General features: G+C 39.4%; 1 long non-coding RNA gene across 1 annotated transcript in view; it reads left to right on the top strand.

The window, feature by feature from the left end:
* The window catches only part of LOC104004784 (uncharacterized), a 49437-nt gene extending 22796 nt beyond the window's left edge, over positions 1–26641 (top strand). The window contains exons 3-4 of the long non-coding RNA XR_001713321.4: positions 16362–16528; positions 22447–26641. This is a non-coding gene — a long non-coding RNA (uncharacterized LOC104004784). The remainder of the gene's footprint in view (positions 1–16361; positions 16529–22446) is intronic.
* Positions 26642–27809: the final 1168 nt, after the last annotated feature.

The following is a 27809-nucleotide window of genomic DNA, read 5'->3' as shown; positions in this document are numbered from 1 at the left end:
CGAATCCAATATTATATAAAAAAGATAACATATCATGATCAAGTGGGTTTCATACCAGGGATGCAGGGATGGTTATGCAAGTCAACAAATGTGATATATCACATAAACAGAATTAATTAACAAAAACCCATAGAATCATCTCAATAGACAGAAAAAGCATTTTATAAAATCCAGCATCCCTTTATGATAAAAACCCTCAGTGAAATAGGCATTTCCCTGATAATTAGTGATGTTGAGCATCTTTTCATAGAAAAATAGAATTGTCTATTCATGTCATTTGCCCACTTTTTGATGGTATTCTTTTTATTATATTATATATATATATATTTTTGAGACTGGGTCTCTATCACCCAGGCTGGAGTGTAGTGGCATGATCTCGGCTCACTGCCACCTCTGCCTCCCAGATTCAAGTGATTCTCCCACCTCAGCCTCCTGAGTAGCTAGGACTACAGGCATGAACCACCACACCCAGATAATTTTTGTATTTTTAGTAGAGATGGGGTTTCACTAGGTTGGCCAGGCTGGTCTCAAACCCCAGACTTCAAGTGATCTGCCTGCTTTGGCCTCCCAAACTGCTGGGGTTACAGGCATGAGCCACCGACCACCGCACCCGGCCGGGATTGTTTATTTGTTTGTTTATTCTTGCTGATTTGTTTGAGTTCTTTGTAGATTCTGGATATTAGTCGTTTGTCAGATGCGTTGTTTGCAAACATTTTCTCCCACTTGTCTGTTCACTCTGCTGATTATTTCGTTTCCTAGGCAGAACCTTTTTAGTTTAATTAAGTCCCATTTATTTATTTATTTTTGTTTTTGTTGCATTTGCTTTTGAGTTCTTGGTCATGAACTCTTAGCCTAAGTCAATGTCTAGAAGAGTTTTTCTGATGTTATTTTCTAGAATTTTTATGGTTTCAGGTTTTAGATTCAAATCTTTGATCTATCTTGCGTTGATTTTTGTATAAGGTGAGAGATGAGAATCCAGTTTCATTCTTCTACATGTGGCTTGCTAGTTTTCTCAGCACCATGTATTGAGTAGGATGTCCTTTCCCCAATTTATGTTTTTATATGCATTGTCAAAGATCAGTTGGTTGTAAGTATTTGGCTTTATTCTTGGATTCTCTATTTTGTTCCTTTGCTCTACTTGCCTATTTTTATGCTAGTACCATGCTGTTTTGGTAACTATAACCTTATAGTATACTTTGAAGTCTAGTAATATGATGCCTCCAGATCTGTTCATTTTGCTTAGTATTGCTTTGGTTATGCAGGATTTTTTTTTTTGGTTCTAGATGAATTTTAGGATTATTTTTTCTAGTTCTGTGAAGAATGATGATTTTTGATGGGAATTGCATTGAATCTGTAGATTGCATTGGGCAGTATGGTCATTTTCACAATATTGATTCTACCCATGAGCATGGAATGTGTTTACATTTGTTTGCGTCCTCTATGTTTTCTTTCAGCAGTGTTTTGTAGTTTTTCTTTCAGCAGTGTTTTGTAGTTTTTCTTGTAGAGATCTTTCACCTCTTTTGTTAAGTTATATTCCTAAGTGTTTTTTGTTTTATTTTGTTTTTGCAGCTGTCATAAAAGGGATTGAGTGCCTCATTTGATTTTCAACTTGGTCATTGTTGGTGTATAGCAGTGCTACTGACTTGTGTACCTTGATTTTGTATCCTGAGACTTTACTGAATTAGTTTATCGATCTAAGAGCTTTTTGGATAAATCTTTAGGGTTTTCTGGGTATATGGTCATATAATCACCAAAAAGCAACAGTTTGACTTCCTCTTTTCTAATTGAGATGCCGTTTATTTCTTTCTCTTGTCTGGTCTGATTGCTCTGGCTAGGACTTCCAGTACTATGTTGAATAGAAGTGGTGAAAATGGGCATCCTTGTCTTGTTTCAGTTCTCAGGGGAATGTGTTCAACTTTTCCCCACGTTGGGTGTGGGTTTGTCATATATGGCTTTTATTACTTTGAGGTAAGTCCCTTATATGCCTATTTCACTGAGGGTTTTTATCATAAAGGGATGCTGGATTTTATAAAATGCTTTTTCTGTCTATTGAGATGATTCTATGGGTTTTTGTTAATTAATTCTGTTTATGTGATATATCACATTTGTTGACTTGCATAACCATCCCTGCATCCCTGGTATGAAACCCACTTGATCATGATATGTTATCTTTTTTATATAATATTGGATTCGGTTAACTAGTATTTTGTTGAGGATGTTTTTTATTAATGCTCATCAGGAATATTGGCCTGCAGTTTTCTGTTTTGTTATGTTATTTCCTAGTTTTGGTATTAGGGTGATACTAGCGTCATAGAATGATTTAGGAAGGATTCCTTCTTTATCTTTTGGAATAGTTTCAGTAGGATTAGTATCAATTCTCCTTTGAATGTCTGATAGAATTCAGCTGTCAATCCGTCTGGTCCTGGACTTTTTTGTTGGCAATTTTTGTTTTTTTTGAGACGGAGTCTCGCTGTCGCCCAAGCTGGAATGCAGTGGCGCCATCTTGGCTCACTGCAAGCTCCGCCTCCCGGGTACACGCCATTCTCCTGCCTCAGCCTCCCTAGTAGCTGGGACTACAGGCACCCACCACCTCGCCCGGCTAATTTTTTTTATTTTTAGTAGAGACGGGGTTTCACTGTGTTAGCCAGGAGGCAATTTTTTTTTATTACTGATTCAATCTCACTGCTTGTTATTGATCTGTTCACGGTTTCTATTTCTTCCCAGTTTAACCTAGAGGGTTGTTATATTTACAGGAATTTATCCATCTCCTCTAGATTTTCTAGTTTGTGCATGTAAGGGTGTTCATAGTAGCCTTAAATGCTGTTTTGTATTTCTTTTTTTTTTTTTGAAATGGAGTTTCGCTGTTTTTGCCCAGGCTGGAGTGCAATGGTGCCATCTCGGCTCACTACAACCTCTGCCTCGCGGGTTCAAGCCATTTTCTTGCCTCAGCCTCCCAAGTAGCTGGGATTACAGGCACGTGCTACAACGCCAGGCTAATTTTTTGTATTTTTAGTAGAGACAGGGTTTCTCCATGTTGGTCAGGCTGGTCTCGAACTCCTGACCTCAGGTGATCCCCCCCCACCTTGGCCTCCCTGAGTGCTGGGATTACAGGCATAAGCCACCACGCCCAGCCACTCTTTTGTATTTCTATGGTATTGGTTGTAGTATATCCAGTTTCATTTCTAATTGAGTTTATTCAGATCTTCTCTCTTGTTGGTTAATCTCACTAATGGTCTATCAATTTTGTTTATCTTTTCAAAGAACCAGCTTTTTGTTTCATTTATTTTTTGTATTTTTATTTTTTTGGTTTCCATTTCATTTAGTTTTGCTCTGATCTTTGTTATTTCTTTTCTTCTACTGGGTTTGGGTTTAGATCTTGTTTCTCTAGTTCCTTGAGGTGTGACATTAAGGTGTTTATTTGTGCTCTTTCTGACTTTTTGATGTAGGCATTTAATGCTATGAACTTTCCTCTTAGTATTGCTTTTGCTGTATCCCAGAAGTTTATAGGTTGTGTCACTATTATTGTTCAGTTCAAAGAATTTTTAAATTCCCATTTTGATTTCATCATTGACCCAAAGATCATTCAAGAGCAGATTATTTAATTTCCATGTATTTGTATAGTTTTGAGGATTTTTTTGAAGTTATTTCCAGTTTTATTTCACTGTGGTCTGAGAAGATATTTGATATTATTTTGATTTTCTTAGATTTATGGAGATTTGTGGCGTATCATATGGTCTATCTTGGAGAATGTTCTATGTGCTGATGAGAAGAATGTATATTCTGCAGTTGTTGGGATGAATGTTCTGTAAATATATATGTCTGTTTATTCTAGGGTATAGTTTATATCCATTGTTTCTTTGTTGACTTTCTGTCTTGATGACCTGTCTAGTGCTGTCAGTAGAGTATTTAAGTCCCCCACTATTATTGTGTTGCTGTCTATCTCATTTTTTAGGTCTAGTAGTAGTTGTTTTCTAAATCTGGAACCTCCAGTGTTAGGTTTTCTCTGTTTTTTTCTCTTTCTAACTAAGAGATTACTAATCACTGCATTAACAATTCCATAGAAATAACTTTGGTTTTGTTACTTTTCTCTATTGATCTTGTGTTTTCTATTTCACTGATTTCTTTTTAATTTCCATTTTTCCACTTACATTGATTTAATTTGCTCTTCTTCTTGCCTCTAAAGATGGATTTTAAATTTATAGTTTAAACCTATGGTTTAAATTCCTTCGTCTTTTCTAATATAAGCATTTAGAGCTATAAATTTCCCTCCAACTGCAATCTATAAATTTTGATATGTGCTATTAAGTTCAAAATATTCTCTAATTACCTTTTAATTTTTTCTTTGATCTATTTGTTGTTTAGAAGTGTGTTGCTTAATTTCCAAATACTTGGGGATTTTTCTGGAGTTCTTTTTGTTACTGATTTCTTATTTAATTTTTTGATTGAGGAAGATTAATTTCAATCTTTTTAGGCATGGTCAGACTTATTTTATGGCTCAGCATATGGTCAATCTTCATGTATGTTTCACATACACTTGGAAAGACTGTTTTCTACAGTTGCTGGATGCAGTGTTTCTTAATGTCAGTTACATAAGGGTGGTTGTTCAGGAACATTCTGGATGGTGGTGAAAGTTCTGGCTTCCCATATGGCCTCTTCTAACATTACTCCAGGCAAGGATGGTGAGGGGGCACTTCGTTACTGCAGACTGAGGGTTCAGAATCCCTATAATGTTCCCCAGTGATATCAGGTATGGGGGTGTTTGATTACTGCTGATAGAAATGAAATTACTGGCTCCTCACTCAGTCCATTCTGAGAGCACTCCAGCAGGGGTAGGAGGCTGCGGTAGCGCAATTTTTGTCTAAAGGTTTTCTGTTTTCCTATGTTCCCCCTTTCTTGGTCCTTTGGCTAGACACAGCAGGTTTTTCTTGAGGCTCCTTTTTGTCTTTTCTAGTTTTATGTTTTCACATTACCTACTTCTTCAGCACCTGATGTAGGATATATAAGTGGGGGAGGAAACCAAGGACTCACTACCATGTCATTATTTAGGGTCTGAGATCTCATGCTGGTCTGTTTTCTTCTCTCCACCTTTCAAAGTCTTCTCAGATTTGTTTTATATGTGATATTCAGAGTTTTTATTATTAGTGGGGGTGGGTTTTTTGCTTGGTTTGGGTTCTACAAGAACTTGGTGGGAAGAGTAGGAAGAAGTGCATTTACTACATCTTGGTCTGGTGACCTTCATTTTTGAAGGATGTTTTTGCTGGATTTCTAGATTGAAAGTTTTTTTCCTTACAGCAATTTAAATATCATTGCATCATCTTTTGACTTGCCCTGTTTCTGATAAGTTAGCAACCATTCTTATTGTGTCTCAAGTGAGTTTAATGCATCTTTTTTCTTCTAGTTGCTTTTAATATTTAATTTTCATGATTGGTTTTTAGCAGTTTGAGTATGATGTGCTTTGGTGTGGTTTTCAGTGTTTATCTTGCTTGAGTTTTGTTGATATTCTTGAATCCTTCATCTAAATTAGGAAATATTTGATCATAACATCTTCAAATATTTTTCTCTCCCATGTCTATTTCTTCTTTTAGTACTCCAATTGCATATATTTTAATCTTATTACTATTTTCCTACAGTTTAATTAGTTCCTCTTCATTGTTTAACCAGCATTTAAAAAAATAAATGCTTTAGTTTTGCTTTAGTTTGGATAGTTTTCCTAACCCTGAGTTCAAATTCACTGTTCCTTCCTTCTGCTGTGTTTAATCTGCCATTAAGCCCATGAAATAAATTTTTATTTTAAATGTTGTATTATTCAGTTCTAAAATTTCTATTTTTATGGGTCTCATTTCTCTCCTGAGTCCTATTTATTCTCTTATTATTTTTACATTTTCATTTAAATCCTTTATTGTATTTGTAATAATCCTTTATCATAATTATAATATCTATTAATTTAAACACTTCTGTCATTTCAGGATAATTTTTTATTAACATATTTTTTTCTTCTTGTTATTTTTCACCTTTAACTGTTTCTGTACATATCTGACAGTGTTTTTGTAATATGCTGGGCATTATAAATGCTCTGTTATTTGGTGTCTAGATTTTTTTTGTTATCCTTAATAAGTGTCAACTTTCGTTCTGGCAGACTGTTAATTTACTCTTGGAGATAAATTTTGTCCTATTAAGGAGTGCTTTTAAAACTTTGTTAGGGTGGGTCTAAAACAACTTTTTCCCTAGAGCTACATTAATTTACTCCTATGACATGATTTTGCTGGAGTCTCTATTGAATGCTCACGGCATTCAAGGAGGTATCTACACTCTGGCTGGAGGTCTTGAATGTCTCCCTGCTTGTGCAAAATCTAGCAGATGTTCATTTCACAGCTTCCAAGTAGATATTCTCTCTTTAGTGGTTCGATCTCAAAAGGTTGTTACTTGCTAGAACTAGTAGTTTCTTGCTCTGTACATGAATACTTAGTAGTTAACCAAAGCTTCAGGAATATTCCTGTACAGATTTCTAGAGTTCAGTCTTCCCACAGCTCTCTTCTCTCTTTTACCCTCCTCTGCAAATTCTAGCTGCTTCAGTACTCCAGATTCCAATATCTGTCTTCTCAGTTCAGTGAAATCACTATGCTCTGTTCAAGCTTTGTTTCCTATTCACTACCATCCAGAAAGTATCTCCAAAAGTGAGGTTGGAGTGATTGTGAGGCTCACCTCAATTGGCCCCTTCTATTAGGAATCACAGACCTATGCTGTCTGTTGTCTAAGGTCTAAAAATGGCATTTCATATTTTTTCAGTTGTAAATTTATAAATGACGGGGGATAAACTCATATTAGTTACTCATGGCTTACAGTACAATCATTTTAGAAAAGTTTTGTAAGGTCTATCAAAAGCTACAAAAATAAGCGTCTCTTATTGTCCCCCAAATATTATTATTTTTAGTTTTCATTCTTTTACAGACAGGGTGTCCCTTGTTGCCCAGGCTGGAGTGTAGTGGCATGATCACATCTCACTGCAATCTTGAACTCTTGGGCTCAAGTGATCCTTCTGCCTCAGCCTCCCAAATAATTAGGACTACAGGCACCTACCCCAAAGCCTGGATAATTTTTAAATTTTCTGTAGATGTCGGCTCAGGGGGAAATGTTTTGCTATGTTGCCCAGGCTGGTCTTGAACTCCTGATCTCAAGATATCCTTCTGCCTAGGGCTCCCAAAGTGCTGGGATTACAGGCAAGAGCCACCGTGCCCAGCCAAAAAAATATTATTTCTAAGAATGCATCTTACTCAAATCATCTAATGTAGAAAAAATATACATGTACCAAGTTATTATAGTAGCAAATGAAACTTAGGAGTCACCCGAATAATTGAAATATAGGCGTAGTTATGTAAATTACAGTTAACTCACTTAATGAAATAATACATTGGTCATTACGTGTTATATTTCACAAACTTTGATACAACATGAGAAACGTTCATATAGTATTAAATAAAAAGAGACATATTAAATTATTTGTACACTCTGATTATAGTTATAAAAAATCTACATATGAAAAATATCAGCCAGCTCCAGGAAGAAAAGTGGCTCTAGAGAAAGAAGGCTGAATAATCAATGAAGCAGATCAACATTAATACACCAAATCAAATTTTCTCTAGCATAAGTTAAACAGGTGTGGTGGCTCAAGCCTGTAATCCCAGCACTTTGGGAGGCCAAGATGAGTGGATCACCTGAGGTCAGGAGTTCGAGACCAGCCTGATCAATATGGTGAAACCCCGTCTCTACTAAAAAATACAAAATTATCCAGGTGTGATGGTGCATGCCTGTAATCCAGCTACTTGAGAGGCTGAAGCAGGAGAATCCCTTGAACCCGGGAGGTGGAGGTTACAGTGAACCAAGATTGCACCACTGCATTCCAGCCTGGGTGACAGAGCAAGACTCCATCTCAAAAAAAAAAAAAAAGAAAGGAAAAAAGCAAGCAAGCAAGCAAGCAAGCAAAATATCCCAAGATGTATGCAAACTAAAGTAACTTTGTTAAGGTTGGTAGGATTTGGAAGATTTTTTTTCCATCTAATTTCAAGTATCTTTTTTTTTTTTTTTTTTGAGACTGAGTTTTGCTCTTGTTGCCCAGGCTGGAGTACAATGGTGCAATCTTGGCTCACTGCAACATTTGCCTCCTGGATTCAAGCGATTCTACTGCCTGAGCCTCCCAAGTAGCTGGGATTACAGGTGCCCACCACCAAGCCTGGATGATTTTTTGTATTTTTAGTAAAGATGGGGTTTCACCATGTTGGCCAGGCTGGTCTCGAACTCCTGACCTCAGATGATCCACCCGCCTCGGCCTCCCAAAGTATCTTATTAGATGAACACTTTTTTTTTTCCTATAAATTTTAAGTTATAGAAGATGAGATGGAGTTTAGTGAGCATCTGGTTCAACACTGAAAAGAATGTTGTTGAACAGCCAGGGCTCTGAATTTTCAGAAACATTGCCAGGTAAGTAAACAGAAAGGAAGAATTTTAAAATTTCATTAATAAGGACAAATCATGTAGAGTTTTGAGGATGGCTTATTAAGGCTTAGGAGCCTTTGAGAATGATAATTGCTGGATGGAGTTCAGGTGTACTGTTGAATGTGAGCTCATCAGGGACCAGTCAAACTTATCTACAGAGCTATTTTGTAGTCGTTGTGTTTATTTATTTGTTTTCTTCTTACTCAGGATTTGAAATGGGAGGATAGGACAAAGGGAAGCATATCAAAAGAAAGTTCTAAAGGCTTAGCTAATAGGTTTAGAGAAGAGTTAAAACCAGCCAGAGACTAAGAGAAAAATGGGGTGTGGAAGCCTCAATGTAAGGTGGTGCTGGAGGGAATCCATTTGTGGGACCACGTGATCACTGAAGTGTTAGCAAGTTAGTAACACAGAAGTGTTAGCAATTCAGTAACACCTGATTTAAACAAGAACATTCATCTCCCCATACATACTGCTGGGTGATTTACTTTCCATGTAAATACACATGGTTCTGCACTACCAGTTGCTCTGGATTTTTAGTATAATTTTGGAATTATTTACTCATTTCATACTATCATTTCTAATAATGGCTCAGGAGAATATTGCTTATTAACAAAGTGTGTATGATGATGGGTAATATTACAAAGCTCCAGGAAGAAAAGTGGCTCTAGAGAAAGAAGGCTGAATAATCAATGAAGCAGATGAACATTAATACACCAAATCAAATTTTCTCTAGCATAAGTTAAACAGCTTTGCCATTTAGAGAGCAATGCAGACTGTGGAGGAAAGTTTGTAAGTTGGTATTAGTTGTCGATCTAAGTAAATTTTGCCAAAATGCAGGAACCCACTGTAACTCTGATGGGGTGGCTCATTGCCTAACTATTAAGATTAGCTCAACTCAGAATTATGGCCAAGAGCCAATATTCAACATTCTTAAAGAAAAGAATTTTCAACCCAGAATTTCATATCCAGCCAAACTAAGCTTCATAAGTGAAGGAGAAATAAAATCCTTTACAGACAAGCAAATGCTCAGAGATTTTGTCACCACCAGGCCTGCCTTACAAGAGCTCCTGAAGGAAGTACTAAACATGGAAAGTAACAACCGGTACCAGCCACTGCAAAAACATGCCAAATTGTAAAGACCATCGATGCTAGGAAGAAACTGCATCAACTAATGAGCAAAATAACCAGCTAACATCATAATGACAGAATCAAATTGACACATAACAATATTAACCTTAAATGTAAATGGGCTAAGTGCTCCAATTAAAAGACACAGACTGGCAAATTGGATAAAGAGCCAAGACCCATCAGTGTGCTGTATTCGGGAGACCCATCTCACAGGCAGAGACACACATAGGCTCAAAATAAAGGAATAGAGGAAGATCTACCAAGCAAATGGAAAACAAAAAAAAGCAGAGATTGCAATCCTAGTCTCTGATAAAACAGACTTTAAACCAACAAAGATCAAAAGAGACCAAGAAAGCCATTACATAATGGTAAAGGGATCAATTTAACAAGAAGAGCTAACTATCCTGAATATATATGCACCCAGTACAGAAGCACCCAGATTCATAAAGCAAGTCCTTAGAGACCTACAAAGAGACTTAGACTCCCACACAATAAAAATGGGAGAATTTAACACCCCACTGTCAACATTAGACAGATCAATGAGGCAGAAAGTTAAGAAGGATATCCAGGACTTGAACTCAGCTCTGCACCAAGCGGACCTAATAGACATCTGTAGAACTCTCCACCCCAAATCAACAGAATATACATTCTTCTCAGCACCACATTGCACTTACTCCAAAATTGACCACATAGTTGGAAGTAAAGCACTCCTCAGCGATGTAAAAGAACAGAAATTATAACAAACTGTCTCTCAGACCACACAGTGCAAACAAATTAGAACTCAGGATTAAGAAACTCACTCAATTCTGCTGAAATACATGGACACTGAGCAACCTGCTCCTGAATGACTACTGGGTACATAACGAAATGAAGGCAGAAATAAAGATGTTCTTTGAAACCAATGACAACAAAGACACAACATACCAGAATCTCTGGTACATATTTAAAGCAGTGTGTGGAGGGAAATTTATAGCACTAAATGCCCACAAGAGAAAACAGGAAAGATCTATAATCGACACCCTAACATCACAATTAAAAGAACTAGAGAAGCAAGAGCAAACACATTCAAAAGCTAGCAGAAGGCAAGAAATAACTAAGATCAGAGCAGAACTGAAGGAAATCTTCAAAAAAATCAATGAATCTAGGAGCTGGTTTTTTGAAAAGATCAATAAAACTGATAGACTGCTAGCAAGACTAATAAGAAGAGAGAAGAATCAAATAGACACAATAAAAAATGATAATGGGGATATCACCACCGATCCCACAGAAATACAGACTACCATCAGAGAATACTATAAACACCTCTACACAAATAGACTAGAAAATCTGGAAGAAATGGATAAATTCCTGGACACATACACCTTCTGAAGACTAAACCAGGAAGAAGTTGAATCCCTGAATAGACCAATAACAGGCTCTGAAATTGAGGCAATAATTAACAGCCTACCAACCAAAACAAGTCCAGGACCAGATGGATTCACAGCCGAATTTTACGAGGAGTACAAAGAGGAGCTGGTACTATTCCTTCTGAAACTATTCCAATCAATAGAAAAAGAGGGAATCCTCCCTAACTCATTTTATGAGGACAGCATCATCCTGATAACAAAGCCTGGCAGAGACACACACAAAAAAGAGAATTTTAGACCAATATCCCTGATGAACATCGATGTGAAAATCCTCAATAAAATACTGGCAAACCGAATCCAGCAGCACATCAGAAAGGTTATCCACCATGATCAAGTGGGCTTCATCCCTGGGATGCAAGGCTGGTTCAACATACACAAATCAATAAACCTAATCCATCATATAAACAGAACCAAAGACAAAAATCACATGATTATCTCAATAGATGCAGAAGAGGCCTTTGACAAAATTCAAGAGCTCTTCATGCTAAAAATTCTCAATAAGCTAGGTATTGATGGATCATATCTCAAAATAATGAGCTATTTATGACAAACCCACAGCCAATATCATACTGAATGGGCAAAAACTGGAAGCATTCCCTTTGAAAACTGGCACATGACAGGGATGCCCTCTGTCACCACTCCTATTCAACATAGTGTTGGAAGTTCTGGCCAGGGCAATCAGGCAGGAGAAAGAAATATAGGGTATTCAATTAGGAAAAGAGGAAGTCAAATTGTCCCTGTTTGCAGATGATAGGACTGTATATTCAGAAAACCCCATTGTCTCAGCCCAAAATCTCCTTAAGCTGATACGCAACTTCAGCAAAGTCTCAGGATACAAAATCAATGTGCAAAAATCACAAGCATTTCTATCCACACCAATAAGAGACAGACAGCCAAATCATGAGTGAACTCCCATTCACAATTGCTTCAAAGAGAATAAAATACCTAGGTATCCAATTTACAAGGGATGTGAAGGACCTCTTCAAGGAGAACTACAAACCACTGCTCAACGAAATAAAAGAGGACACAAACAAATGAAGAACATTCCATGCACATGGATAGGAAGAATCAATATCATGAAAATGGCCATATTGCCCAAGGTAATTTATAGATTCAATGCCATCCCCATCAAGCTACCAATGACTCTCTTCACAGAACTGGAAAAACTACTTTAAAGTTCATATGGTACCAAAAAAGAGCCCACATTGCCAAGACAATCCTAAGCCAAAAGAACAAAGCTGGAGGCATCATGCTACCTGACTTCAAACTATACTACAAGGCTACAGTAACCAAAACAGCATGGTACTGGTACCAAAACAGAGACATAGACCAAAGGAACAGAACAGAGCCCTCAGAAATAATACCACATATCTACAACCATCTGATCTTGACAAACCTGACAAAAACAAGAAATGGGGAAAGGATTCCCTATTTAATAAATGATGCTGGGAAAACTGGCTAGCCATACATAGAAAGCTAAAACTGAATCCCTTCCTTACACCTTATACAAAAATTAATTCAAGATGGATTAAAGACTTAAATGTTAGACCCCAAACCATAAAAACCCTAGAAGAAAACCTAGGCAATACCATGTAGGACATAGGCATGGGCAAGGACTTCATGACTAAAACACCGAAAGCAATGGCAACAAAAGCCAAATTTGACAAATGGGATCTAATTAAATGAAAGAGCTTCTGCACAGCAAAAGAAACTACCATCAGAGTGAACAGGCAATCTACAGAATGGGAGAAAAGTTTTAAAATCTACCCATCTGACAAAGGGCTAATATCCAGAATCTACAAAGAACTTAAACAAATTTACAAGAAAAAATCAAACAACCCCGTCAAAAAGTGCGTGAAGGATATGAACAGAAACTTCTCAAAAGAAGACATTTATGCAACCAACAGACACATGAAAAAATGCTCATCATCACTAGCCATCAGAGAAATGCAAATCAAAACCACAGTGAGATACCATCTCACACCAGTTAGAATGGCGATCATTAAAAAGTCAGGAAACAACAGGTGCTGGAGAGGATGTGGAGAAATAGGAACACTTTTACACTGTTGGTGGGAGTGTAAAAGTGTGGAAGACAGTGTGGTGATTCCTCAAGGATCTAGAACTAGAAATACCATTTGACCCAGCCATCCCCTTACTGGGTATATACCCAAAGGATTATAAATCATGCTGCTATAAAGACACATGCACACGTATGTTTATTGCGGCACTATTCACAATAGCAAAGACTTGGAACCAATCCAAATGTCCATCAATGATAGACTGGATTAAGAAAATGTGGCACATATGCTCCATGGAATACTATGCAGCCATGAAAAAGGATGGGTTCATGTCCTTTGTAGGGACATGGATGAAGCTGGAAACCATCATTCTGAGCAAGCTATTGCAAGGACAGAAAACCAAACACCACATGTTCTCACTCATAGGTGGGAATTGAACAATGAGAACACGTGGACACAGGGTGGGGAACATCACACACTGGGGCCTGTCGTGGGTTGGGGGTAGGGGGGAGGGATAGCATTAGGAGATATACCTAATGTAAATGACGAGTTAATGGGTGCAGCACACCAACATGGCACATGTATACATACGTAACAAACCTGCACATTGTGTACATGTTCCCTAGTACTTAAAGTATAATAAAAAAAATGTAAAAAGTCAATGGTTTAAGACAAATAAAGTCCATGATGTTTAGACCATTCAATAAACCAGTTTTAAAAAATAAGAATCATGGCCAAGCTTTTTCTGCAGATGTGCTGGGAGAATGGGGTGCCTTTAATCCACTGCTGGCCCTGTTATACTCCTCTCCGCTGTCTTTATTCCCCATTTTTTTAGGTTTAAAAAATATTTAATTGTGGTAGAAAACACATAACATAAAATTTATCAGCCATGCATGGTGGCTCACCCCTGCAATCCCAGCACTTTGGGAGGCCGAGGTGGGTGGATCACCTGAGGTCGGGAGTTTGAGACCAGCCTGACCAACATGGAGAAACCCTGTCTCTACTAAAAATACAAAATTAGCCGGGCTTGGTGGTGCCTGCCTGTTATCCTAGCTACTCAGGAGGCTGAAGCCGGAGAATCGCTTGAACCTGGGAGGCGGAGGTTGCGGTGAACTGAGATCGCGCCATTGCACTCCAGCCTGGGCAAAGAGAGTGAAACTCCGTCTCAAACAAACAAATAAACAAAAATTACAATTTTAACCATATTTAAGTGTACAAGTCAGAAATGTCAAGTACATTCATGTTGTTGTACAGTGAATATCGTAAAGTTCTTTCATCTTGGAAAGCTGAAACTCTATGCCAATTAAACAAGAACTCAATAGGATAATTTATTAATTAATGCCTACTAAGTAACTCGTAAGTAAGTAACTTGTAAGTAAGATGGCTTGCATTTAAAATACTTTAAAGCACAGAATAAATCTTTGTTCTTAATAGAAAAATTGGAAGATACAGATAAGCAAAAAGAAAAAATCTATAATTCAATAGTAAATTGAATTACATCTCATGTACATCTGTGTATTTGAAGACTTTTCCTAAGCAAAAGTGGAATCTTGCTTCCATACCTTTTTTTAAACAATATATCCTGAACATCTTTCCATGTCAACAGAGATCTCCATCATCACTATCTTTAAGGCATGTGCAGTATGCCATGGGAGGGATGTGTCATACTTTATATAAGCAACATCACTAAGCTGGCCCTCTTTTATCTGCTAGTGTGGACAGTTTGATGCTTTTTTTTTTTTTTTTTTTTTTTGAGACGGAGTCTCACTCTGTCGCCCAGGCTGGAGTGCAGTGGCGTGATCTCGGCTCACTGCAAGCTCCGCCTCCCGGGTTCACGCCATTCTCCTGCCTCAGCCTCCCGCGTAGCTGGGACTTACAGGCGCCCGCCACCAGGCCCGGCTAATTTTTTTGTATTTTTTTAGTAGAGACAGGGTTTCACCTTGTTAGCCAGGACAGTCTCTATCTCCTGACCTCATGATCCGCCCACTATGGCCTCCCAAAGTGCTGGGATTACAGGCGTGAGCCACCGTGCCTGGCAGTTTGATGCTTTTTAACACATCTTCATAAGTAACAATAAAACCTTACCTGTAAAAACAAAGCTATAATGCTGAGATTTCAGATACAATGCAAGTGGGGAGAGATAAAGATTTGGGTGAGAGGTTTTTCAGTGACTTCAACCCCTCTTGCACACTGTGTCTTTGAAAACCGGGTCTCCCACAGGCCTGGCTCTCTTCAGTGGGTCATTCTCAGAGCCTCAGGGACTGCCCACAAAGCAGGAACTCACCTGCTAGCAGGTTTTTTCACACTTACATTGCCCTTGGTCATTCTCTCTTCTTACACACTGCCTCCACTCTCACTGCCATACTTATTCTTCTACACTAAAAAAAATCGCTTTCTCTCAAATGTTACCACACAGGTTTAAAGATGGGGAGCCTCACACTGTCTGCAGAGGTTCTGGTTAGAAGGAGTGTCTTAAGAAATGCACAAAAAGGCCAGTCTCTTGCCTTCTTTGTCCCTAATCTCCCATAGAGAGGGAGTAACATAAACATCTCCTGATGCACTGAAAAGCTTTGTGCTGACTCATGAGATGTGAAGTACAAAGTAATGAAGGAACAAAAAGGCATGATCTACATATTACCAGTTTTTAAGAAACTGGGTTCTAGGCCTTCAGGGAGAGAGAAGAGAGAGAGGAGTGGAGAGGTGGGGAGAGGACGTTCTCAGAAGCAAGGAAGTCTCTTTTGGAAGTGCAGTTCTTTCTCGGGAGCTATCTACCCTGGAAGGGACGGACCAGCCCGCTGTCACTCCCAAGCTGGCCCAATGTGTTGTGAGCACAGGTTAAACTTCATAGCGACCTGTGATCTGTCCATGGTGCTACTGAGGAGAGCCTGAAATCAAGATGCACTGATTATAGCCCTTGTCCGGCACCCTCACCTATAAAATGGGTATCTCAACACCTCCACTTGCAGAGCTGTTAAACGGATACAACCATGATAACAATGAATGTTAACTGAGAGTCACAGTGCGCCTGTGTACATACATACCTGGCTATGTATTTCCCATATATGACCTCATTAGAACTCACTGCAGCCCTATGTGCAGTATTCAAGGCCTTAAACAAAAGAGAAAACCAAGCCGAGAGAGGCTCTCTGACTTACTTCAAGTCACACAGTAGGTAAGAGAGGCAACTGGGATTTTGTCCCAGGCTGCTTGACTCCCAAGTCCTTGTGCCTGACCATCTCACTCCATGACATAAGGCACCTCCTTCCAGGCCATGCTCACAAGAGTTGACCAACAGACTTAGCTCTCCTTTCTCTTCTAGTGAGTTCACTGTTCAACTCCAGGCCCCAGCCTCTGACATCAAGCTCTGGATTGTCTGCTGACTAAAGTGCTAGAAGACAAAGAAACTGAATAGAAGGAAGGCTCGTGGGACCCCTGCATTCTGCTTGCTTATTCTTAGAGGCCACCCCTCCACAGAAGACTTCTTAGGTTGGTTTTGAAGGGGTAGTTTTCTCATTATTTAAAAACACAGACTCCCCTATGCCTGAATTTCCCATAGATTAGAGCCCTTTTCCTGCTTAGGAACTTCCAACAGCCTTCTCCTGGCATTTCTTTGCTTGCATTTGGAAATTCTCTCCACTTAGACTCCACTGAAATGATCCAAACTCATCTTCTTTTATGCCAGAGCACACACTCTCCTCTGGTGGTCCTTGTGTCACGCAATCTCATTCCATCTCTGGCCAGCACTGTCTGATAGAAACAGGCGGCAAGCTGTGAATGTAATTTTAAATTTTCTAATAGTCACACTTAAAAAGTAAAAAAAAGAAAATGATAAAATTAATTATAATAATCTGTTTTATATAACCCAGCATATCCAATAGATTACCTTTTCAAGATGTAATCACATAAAATTATAAATGAGATGTTATACAATCTTTTTTTCATATTAAGTCCTTGACATTTGGTGTGTATTTTGCGCTGAGGGTGCAGCTCCATTTGAATTAGGCATACATCTAGAACCCGGTGTTACGTATGGCTTGTGCCTACTATGCTGGAATTGTAGGTCCAGTCTTTTGTTCACGTTCATTCCCCATGTGTAAAATCTCTCTTCTCCCCCTCAGCTAAGTGAAATCCTAAACATCACTCAAGGCTCAGCTCCAGCTGTGCTTCTGAAATCAATCTCCTCGAACTCAGTCAACACGTGTTCTTCTCCCCTTGACTGTGTCCAGGCCTGCAGTTACACTTTTAACCATTCCCCTCCAGATAGCATCATCTCTGCCCCTTCACGCTAACACTGTCCCAACTCCACTGAAGCCCAGGGCGCTCCTCACTGCACTTCTTTGCAGCAGTTCTCACTGGGTTCCTTATTACTTCTCTGGACTCTCCCAGTACCCTCATTCCTGATCACCTCTCCTTCTCAACACTCTCTTACCTTCACCTGCAAGCCCACATTCTCCTGACTTTCTTTCTCCCACTCTGACCACTTCTTAATATCATATGGGGTCTTCTATTCTGCTTCCATCGCTCATATATTTTCTTTTAGATCTGACCCAGCTCGCTACTCCTTTTCTTCTCTCTCCTTAGTCTCCGCTTGGACAATGTCATCAATACCTTAGATTTCAGGTATTATAGATAAGCAGAGTCTATTCCTATCTTCACCTCCAGCCTAAATTTCTTCCTTTATATTCAGGTCAGAAAATACAATTGCATATGTAGGGGAGAAAAACTGTATCTTTTCCTCACCCAATATGAGAGTAATGGCTGAGACCCCTATAACAGAAGACAGGTTAAAAAGAGAAGAGCATATAAATTTATTTTATTAGTTTTATGTGGCAAGAGTACCCTCAGAAATGAAGAACCAAAGGAATGGGAAGATCCGTGTATTTTTATGGACAGTGGTGCAGAAGTATGACTGGAGAAAAAAAAAGTATGATCTAAAGGGGGGAACTTAGGAAGGCCTATTTGTTCAGTTTCTTCCTGGGGTTCCTGCGTGGCATTCCTTTCCTCTGGGGATAGAACAGGATACCTGACACATGAGGGTATTCAGAGGAAAGGAGGAGATCAGAGTCACCTTCCTAGGTTTGATGGTCTGCTTTAGGGAAGAAGGGGTAAGGAGAATGTTAGTTCCTATGTGTCCCACTTCAAGGGAGAAAGGAGTGAGAGAAGATCAGAAGGACTTCCAGCTTCTGCTGTTTTCTCAATTTCCAAGGCACCACATTTTGGGGTGGCATTTCCCACACCCCATCACATACTTGACATGTCATTAGATTTGTCAATCTAACCCCAACACACATACATGTTTGCACACACACTCACAGCACACCTATTTCTCCATTTGTCTCTGGTACACACATCCACACTGTTACCTAATCCAGAATCCTAGAGCCATGCTTGATTCCTTCTTCTCCCTCACTTCCCATATCCCATGTCCAATATCCAATCCACCAGCAGTTCAGGAATGCTCTAACTTCAAAAACTATCTCAAATGCGCCTCTTCTCTTCATCTTCTGGCAGGAACCTTAGTCCAAGCCAAAATATTTCCCACCTGGACTTTTATTTTTGGACTGCTTTCCTTGCTTCAAGTTCAAAGTCCCTTCCATAGTCCTCATAATCTAGCCCCAAGCCCGTCTCCAACCTCATCTTCTACCTTTCTTCTCTTTCAAAACACACCAAGCCTGCAGATCTTCTGTTATTAAAAGGTACAGTTTGTTGTAGTACAATTCACAGCACATGAGAATCCTCTTCATTTCACTGTGTTTTTGAGGCTTGGTCTCACTCTGTCACCCAGGCTGGAGTACAGTGGCTTGCCATGGCTCACTGCAGCCTCAACCTCCTGGGCTCAAGCAATCTCCTGGCACAGCCTCCCAAGTAGCTGGGTCTACAGGCACATGCCACCACACCCAGCTGATTTTTTTATTTCTTTATTTTTGTAGAGTTAGGTGTTTCCCTGTTTTGCCCAAGCTGGTGCAGCAAAAACATTTAAACTCCTGGGCTCAAGCAACCCTCCCAGTATGGCCTCCAAAGTGCTGGGATTACAGGTGTGAGCCACTGCACCTGGCCTAGTCGTAATTTCAAAACAGTGGGAATTCATTACTTCCTAGACAAATCAAAGTGCTTAGTCCTCAGACTTGGCAACAGAGCCCTGGGCAGCCTCAGATTTGTTTTTATGTACTCCCGGGTAAGTCATTGAGGGTAGAAATAAAATGGTAGAAGAGACCTTAACAGCATTTCCCATATTTGGGGCTGGATTATAATTCATGCTATTCTCCAGAAAAAAAAATGGTCTTTTTTCCCAAAATCTCTAGAGAAGGGTACACTACAGCCACTTTTAATGTTTGTTGACCTTTTCAGCCAGGAGGTTCTAAGTCCAAACTCAAGTCCCATCAGCTCTAGTTCAGCCTCAGCAGGTGCCAAGGTGTGAGCAAAAACATTTAAGAGACACAGCGGGTACTAATTCAGGCAACCCCCAACAAAATGGTGAATGGTGTGAAAGTTAGAGGAGAGGACTTTAAGGGACGCTTCAGGTTTGAGGTGTGTCTGAGAGAGGGACAAGAGTAGTGGTGAAGAGGACAGGGTTTGTAAGGCAGAAAATATATTTTTATTCTTTTCTTTGAAGTGTGAGACTTGCAGATTCACATGGATACAATTGTAGACTTACTCTAAATACGTTTAGAAAATATATATATATATTGCAAGACAGTCTCATTCTGTTGCCCAGGCTGGAGTGCAGTGGCACTCCATAGCTCACTGCAGCCTAGAACTCCTGGGCTCAAGTGATCCTCCCGCCTCAGCCTCCCAAGTAGCTGCAGTAATACAAGTGCATACCACCATGCCCAGTTAATTTTTTTAAATATATTTTTGTACAGACAGGGTCTCACTTGTATACTGCCCAGGCTAGTCCTGAACTCCTGGTATCAAGTGATCCTCTCGCCTCAACCTCCCAAGTGTGGGGGTTACAGGTGTGAGCTACTACACCCAGCCCAAGGACTGTTTTTCTTTTTTTTTGAGACAGAGTCTCGCTTTGTCACTCAGGATGGAGTGCACTGGTGCCATCTCAGCTCACTGCAACCTCTGCCTCCTGGGTTCAAGCGATTCTCCTGCCTCAGCCTCCCGAGTAGCTGAGACTACAGGCACGTGCCACCATGCCCGGCTAATTTTCGTGTTTTTTTGTTTTTTTGGGTTTTTTTTGGAGATGGTGTCTCGCTGTGTTGCCCAGGCTGGAGTGCAGTGGAGCAATCTCGGCTCACTGCAATCTCCACCTCCCGGGTTCAAGCAATCCTGCCTCAGCCTCCCGAGTAGCTGGGACTACAGGTGCACGCTGCCACACCTGACTAATTTTTTTGTATTTTTAGTAGAGATGGGGTTTCACCATGTTGCCCAGGCTGGTTTTGAACTCCTGAGCTTGGACAATCTGTCCGCCATGGCCTCCCAAAGTGCTAGGATTACAGGCGTGAGCCAGTGTGCCCCTCCTAATTTTTACATTTTTAGTAGAGACGGGGTTTTGCCATGTTGGCCAGGCTGGTTTCGAACTCCTGACCTCAGGTGATCCATGCACCTTGGCCTCCCAAAGTGTTGGGATTACAGGCGTGAGCCACTGTGCCCAGCCCCAAGAACTGTTTTAAGAGGAAGCATAAGAATTAACTATGAGGCTTCATGGTAAAGATTTGATTCATGAGAAGATCCAGATGCCAGGCATAGTGGCTTACACCTGTAATCCCAGCATTTTGGGAGGCCAAGGCGGGCAGATCATCTGAAGTTAGGAGTTCGAGACCAGCCTGACCAACATGGTGAAACCCCGTCTCTATTAAAAATACAAAAATTAGCCGGGCATGGTGGTGTGTGCCTGTAATCCCAGCTGCTCAGGAGGCTGAGGCAGGAGAATCGCTTGAACCCGGGAGGCAGAGGTGGCAGTGAGCCGAGATTATGCCAATGTACTCCAGCCTGGGTGACAGAGCGAGACACCGTCTCAAAAAACAAAACAACACAAAACAAAACAGAGAGGTCAAATAAGGTACAGCATCCTGTTCCATTTTCCCTACCCAACCCCAAATCTGTGTCAGGAAGTACCAGAGATAGAATCCTTAAAGGGTGGGTACTCATATTTTATATCCATAAACCAACACCCCGTTTCCCCCCACATTACCTCCCCAGCGAGATAAGTAGCAGGAAACTTCCCCATTTGGTTAACTGAGTTTCCCTTTTGCTATCCGCAAAGCCAGGCCCATTCTTCCTAGGGGTGATGGAGTATGATTATAAATTTCCATTAATCAACAAAGTCAGTTGGAGTTTTATATTCCCCCTCTTCAGGGTAGAAGCTTCATGCTGAAGACGGAATTTAAAAGACCATTTTGATGTCTTATTGCTTCCACTATTTTTCAAAAATAACAATTGCCCAGAACGTACCAGCTTCCAGCTGTTATCTTTCAGTCTGGTTCACAGGCGATGCTGCATTAAAAATTCAAGTTTGGTAAAGATGCCTTCACGGCATTGTCTCATTTCTGTATTTTAACAATGATAAAATATGAAATTTGAGCTGGAAGCAATATTACGATTTTGATATCAGCGACTCTGCACATGTGGTTTTACCTCCCACGTTCCTCCTTCCCCTCCAGAGGAAGTTTTCTTAAAGATTTTTCAGCAGGCAGATTTATTACGCGTCATGATTTGGGGATTATCTGTTGGACAGTTTTGCTATTTTTTTCTGATACCAGAAACTAAAAAGAGCAGATCATTTGGCTTTCAGGGACATATACTACATTGTAATCACTTCCACACTGTGAATACAATCTGCAGTAACACAAATGTAATTCCTGTCACTAATTGAAAGACTCCCTTTTCATGGAGCTTATGTAGAAATATCAGATTGTTCTGAATGTCTTTTGAGGCTATTTTTCACCAGATGCTTTTTTGGATGTGAGAGGATTAGTGGGATTCTCTAGTCCAATAAACTGTTATCTCCAAAGAATATTTCTGATGATGGGGCATCGCAATGACATGCAGTCATGTTTTAATTTTAATACAGACGGCATTCTGAAAAGTACATTCTGGCACATGGAGACAGATGTTTCTCCCTTCAAACATTGCCAGAAACAATTTGACCCCTTTATAATCATGTTTCAATTACCTGCTTTTTTCTTTCTCTCTCTTTCCCTTCACTCTCCCTTCATCTTTTTCTCCATTCTTTTATTTTATTCTGTTCCTCCCTCAGATTCTCTCTTTCCTGCCAACTTTTCATTTCATGCTGTTTTACAGTTCGCTTCATATTTTCCATTTTTCCTTTAAAAAAATCTTCTGTCAAAGGCTTAGACTGCCAATAAGAACCTAGCATTCCTTGATCATATAGAAAGTAGGATATGAAATAATAGACTAGCGCTACACTGTAATAATCATCTTCATTTCTCTTGTAGGACATTGCCTTGCTGTGGTTCTGCACCAGTTGCTATGTCTGGATATGAAATAATTCTAGCGAGATCCTCGTTAAAATGCTAAGCAAAAGCAAAGCTTTATGAAGCACATAATATTCATACAAGTTTAAGAAAAATATCCATCCATTTGGAGAACAAATGTTTTTGAAACTCTATGCAAACTCTAATTATGATACATTTTTACTTTTCATTATAGTAGGTTCTTAGAGGACTTTTACTTCATAGCATTTTATACCTGAGTTATTGTTATTATTGAAAGAAAATTGAAATAAATTTCACAATCCTTTGCCATATATCATTTTAACTATTTAACACTGTTTCTGCCTGAAGACATTACACGTTTTTGGATTGTTACTATGTTAGGTTGCTTCCTGGCCAGCCCCTCTCTCAAAGTCATGAACGGTGAGATCTTGATCCAGAGAAATCTAATCTTTAAAGGTAAACTCAATAAAACAATGTCACTTTGTTCAAAGAAAAAGCAGATGAAATATCTTAATGAGAGTTATCAACTAAGCAAATATTTATTGAGAATCTACGTGGTTCTTTTGAGGCCCATGTCTTTGTAGTGTTCTGTCATAGTAAGAGGTCCAGCTACTCTGAAGCTGCCATGCTGTGATGTCCAGGCCACGTGGAGAGGCCGTGTGAACTTGCTCCAGCCAATAGCTGAGGTCCCAGGCAACAGCTCACATCAACTGCCAGACAGGAGTGAAGACTCCTCCAGAGAACTTCAGCCTCCAGCCATTGATTCATTCATAGCCTTCAAGCCCTTCCCAGCTGAGGCACAAGACATTGTGGAGTGCAGTGCACTAGCTGAATTCCTGACCCACAGAAACTACGGGCATAATAAAGGGATTGCTGTATGCCACTAGGTTTTGGGGTGGCTTGTTATATGGCAACAGTAACTGGGACTGATTTTGGTACCAGGACTGGGGTGCTACCATGGCCAAAAAAAAGCTAAAACATTGTAGCATTGGCTTTGGGACCAGGCAGCCTTGAGGAGACTGTCAATGAAGGATTAAAGGATCCTGAAAAGAATTTTAGTGAAAAGTGGAGGGGCATCAATGGTAATATTGGCAGAAGTCTCAAGGGCCTTGAAGATGCCCCTGTCTTTCTTCCCAGAGGTAACTGACTTTGCTACTTGCATTTCCACACAGCTTTTATACTATTATTACATATAAGTATCAAAAATAATTTAGGCCGGGCGTGGTGGCTCACGCTCGTAATCCCAGCACTTTGAGAGGCCGCGGCGGCAGATCTGAGGTCAGGAGTTTGAGACCAGCCTGGTCAACATGGTGAAACCCCATCTCTACTAAAAATACAAAACTTAACTGGGCGTGGTGGCGGGTGCCTGTAATCCCAGCTACTTGGGCAGCTGAGGCAGGAGAATTTCTTGAACCTGGGAGGCGGAGGTTGCAGTGAGCCAAGATAAAACCATTGCACTTCAGCCTGGGCAACAAGAGCAAAACTCTGTCTCAAAATAATAATAATAATAATAATAATATAGATCATTTTGCTTTATTTTGAACTCTATATAAATGTTATATACAATGTTTGACATTTTGCAACTAGCTTCTTACACTCAACATTCTCTTTTTGGAGTTATCCATGTTTACAGCTTCAGTTTCTCTTTATGCATTTGTATCGCTGTATAGTATTCCACTATAGGCATATCTGAGAATTTAGTTATGCAATCTATGAAGAGGGAATGGCCATTTAGAATTTTCCCAATGCTTTTCTATAAACAGTTTTGTGCATATCCTTGTACATATGTGAAAGCATTTATCTAGCTCATATACATAGAAGTGGAACTGCTAGGTTGAAGAATATTCATATTTCAACTTTACTAGGTATTGCTAAATTACTCTCCAATGTTGGAGCAAACTTACAGGTCTACTTGCATGAGAATTTTCAATTTTCCAAATCCTCATTGGCATTCAGGCTTTCTCATTGTGAAATATTTGTTCTGCCCTTTTTTTCTATTAGGTTTGTTCATTTCCCATTGTATGTACCTATACATACATACATATATATCTAAAATGAATTTTATATACTTAAATACTATAATTACATACCTTATGTATTTAAATTTTTATGTGTATATCTTATATATGGGTATATTTATATCTGTATTTATATATCTTAAGTACTAATCTTTTGCCAGTTGTGTGAGAAAACTTCATTACAAGCTTTGGCTTATCTTTTTGCTTTACGATGATTTTTAATATAAGGACATTTAAAATTTTAAAGCAATCAAATATGTCAGTCTTTTCCATTTTGTTTAAGAAACACTTTTTTTTTACTTAGAAGTGACAGAATATTCCCCTATATGTTCTTCAAAAGCTTAAAGTTATATGTTTCATATTTGGTCTTTAATATATTTAGGATTTTGTGGTGTGAGACAGGAAATCTAAATTTATTTTAGTCCACATGGATAATCAATTATCACAGCATCTATATTATAAAATGTATTCTTCACCTATAAGTTATAATGCTACTTTTATCCCTGTATCATATTTCAGTGTATGTTTAGGTCAGTTTCCGGGTTCCCTACTGCGTAACATCAAACTCTGCATTTAACCATATTGCTAAACTCTCATATTAATCTGGATAAATTGCCTAATGTTTCTCTTATTATCTATGATAACATTTTAACTGAAAATAAGGACATATTTTTCTTTTTCTTTCTTTTACCCCTTGTTTCTTTTCTAACTGTACGTTTGAAATCTCCAAGGGCAGTGCTGAATCAAAGCGGTGATGTGGGGGCGGTCTCTGTCTTCCCGACCTCTAAGTCTGACTGTTCTGCATGATGTTTTCATAGGTTTTTGATGGATATAATTTATCATGGTAAGACAGTTCCCTTCCACTTTTAGTTTGCAAGGAATTTTTACAATAAATGAATGAGTTTTGAATTGTATTTAATACTTTTTCCATATCCTTGGGATAATTGTAGTATTTTTCTTCTTTAATCTACAAAAGGGCAGGAATTTTGTCTTGTTCAGTATTTAACCTCTCATGCCTACTAACACTACTGGTGCATAATAGCTACTCAACAAAGTCTGGTTGCATAAATAATTTTTTAAAAAACATGAAAACCTGTATTTTCATGGCTGGCAATGGGAAAAAAATGTCCTTACAGGGATACAGAGTGATAGTATGCTGCTAATTTCTAGCCTAAATGCACTCTCCTCTTCTGACCTCTAACTCTTTCAGGATCAGGGAGGCCTCAGGGAGGGCAGTGTACCTTCTCTAACATCGATCCCAAATAGTTGAACCTAGGGGAGAGAGAGAAAGCTGCCTTTCACTCTAGCACTGTCAGGCATGAAATACATACTACTCTTAATTCCCTGCAGTATAGTTACAAAGAGATTTTTAAAACTTGACCATGTGCCTGTGTAAGGAAATTGCAGTATAATAAGTGACTTGCAATAACAGCCTCCTTCTCTCCATCCTCCTGGAGTCTTGTTGTGACAGAGACTTTATCTTGGAACCTTGGTATGGCTTTCTGCATGGCAGTTGCTTTCTGAAATTGTTTGCATGATTTTATGGGCACACCTCGGCATTTCCATTGTCAACATTCTATGCCACAGGATGCTAAAAAGGACCTTTTCCTACTCTTCATGATTTGCTGAAAACCATGTGATATTTAGACCTTATCTTTCTTCGACAGTTTGTCATCATTGTTTTCCTCAGTTTTTGATGCCATTTTGATTCCGTCCAACATCTTTTAGCAAACGTCAGTTGGATTCTCATTTCTCTGTAAGTATAGAACTATTTTTTTCCTCCCTTTTTCTCTTTCTCAAGGCTTTTATGATCATATCTTTATCCCTTGTGTCCTGGGATGTCATATGATGTTTCTAGACGTGGGGCTTTTTCATTTATATGACTTTCCATTGAGAGATTTGTGTCTTTCATGAGTTTAGGGGTTTTTCTTATGTCATTTTCTTGATAAAGTATTTGTTTTCTTGGCAATCTCTTCCTGGGACTTTTTAAAAAATGTCATTATTTTAAACTGACACACAATAATTGTACATATTTACAGGGTACATGTGATATTTCTTTTCTCTTTTGTGTGTGTGTGTGTGTGATGGAGTCTGTCTGTGTTGCCCAGGCTGGAATGTCATGGCACCATCTTGGCTTGCTGCAAACTCTGCCTCCCAGGTTCAAGTGATTCTTCTGCCTCAGCCTCCCAAGTAGCTGGGATTGCAGGCATGCACCACCATGCCCAGCTAATTTTTGTATTTTTAGTAGAGACAGGGTTTCACCATGTTGGCCAGGCTGGTCTTGAACTTCTGACCTCAGGTGATCCACCCACCTTGGCCTCCCAAAGTGCTAGGATTACAGGCGTGAGCCACCGCACCCAGCCGATATTTCAATACATGTATACAATGTATACAATGTGTAATAAGCCAATCAGAGTAATTAGCATATCCATCACCTCAAACATTTATTGTTTCTTTGTGTTGGGAACATTCAAAATCTGCTCTTTTAGCTATTTGAAAATATATAATAGACGTTGTTTGTGAGAGCCACCCTAGAGTGTTATGGGGCAGTAGGACTTATTTCTCTTATCTAGCTGCACTTTTGTGTCCACTCATCAACCCTTGGCTTTTAATAGCTTTTAATAGCGGGGTCTTGGGCCATCTTCACATATTTTTTGAGACGGAGTCTCGCACTGTCCTCTGGGCTGGAGTGCAGTGGCGCAATCTCGGCTCACTGCAACCTCCACCTCCTGGGTTCAAGCAAATCTCCTGCCTCAGTCTCCTGAGTAGCTGTGATTACAGGCACCTGCCACCGTGCCCAGCTAATATTTTGTATTTTTAGTAGAGACAGGGTTTCACTGTGTTGGCCAGGCTGGTCTCAAATTCTTGACCTCATGATCCACCTGCCTTGGCCTCCCAAAGTGCTGGGATTACAGGCATGAGCCACCATGCCTGGCCCACATCTCTTAATCGCTTCTCTTATTTGTCCCATCTCTTGATAATTTGGGTTTACATTCTGGGAGATGACTTTGACTTTGCCTTCCAATCCTCATACTAAATTGTTCCTATTTTGGCACTCATATTTGTTAAATTCTAAAACCTTTTCACCTTCTGATTGCATTTCTTTGTCATTTGTGGATACAGTAACTTATATAATCCCTGGGAATTATACTTATTTTGGTTACTTTCTGAGCCTTCCATTAACTCATTTATTCCAATGTCCTTTTTCCCCCTATTTGTTTGTTTTGGTCCTCTTGTGGTCTTGACTTCTTGAATATCTTGTGGTCTTCAGTCATCTGGCATTCCTGTCCTTCTGAAGAATGAAGCAAGAGAAATGCTGACAGCAGCCTTGTGCATGTGGCAGGC

This window comes from Pan troglodytes, chromosome 1 (genome assembly GCF_028858775.2).
Source record: "Pan troglodytes isolate AG18354 chromosome 1, NHGRI_mPanTro3-v2.0_pri, whole genome shotgun sequence".
Taxonomy (NCBI): Eukaryota; Metazoa; Chordata; class Mammalia; order Primates; family Hominidae; genus Pan; species Pan troglodytes.
The sequence above is the reverse complement of the archived record's forward strand: the minus strand, read 5'-3'. Positions and strand labels throughout refer to the sequence as shown.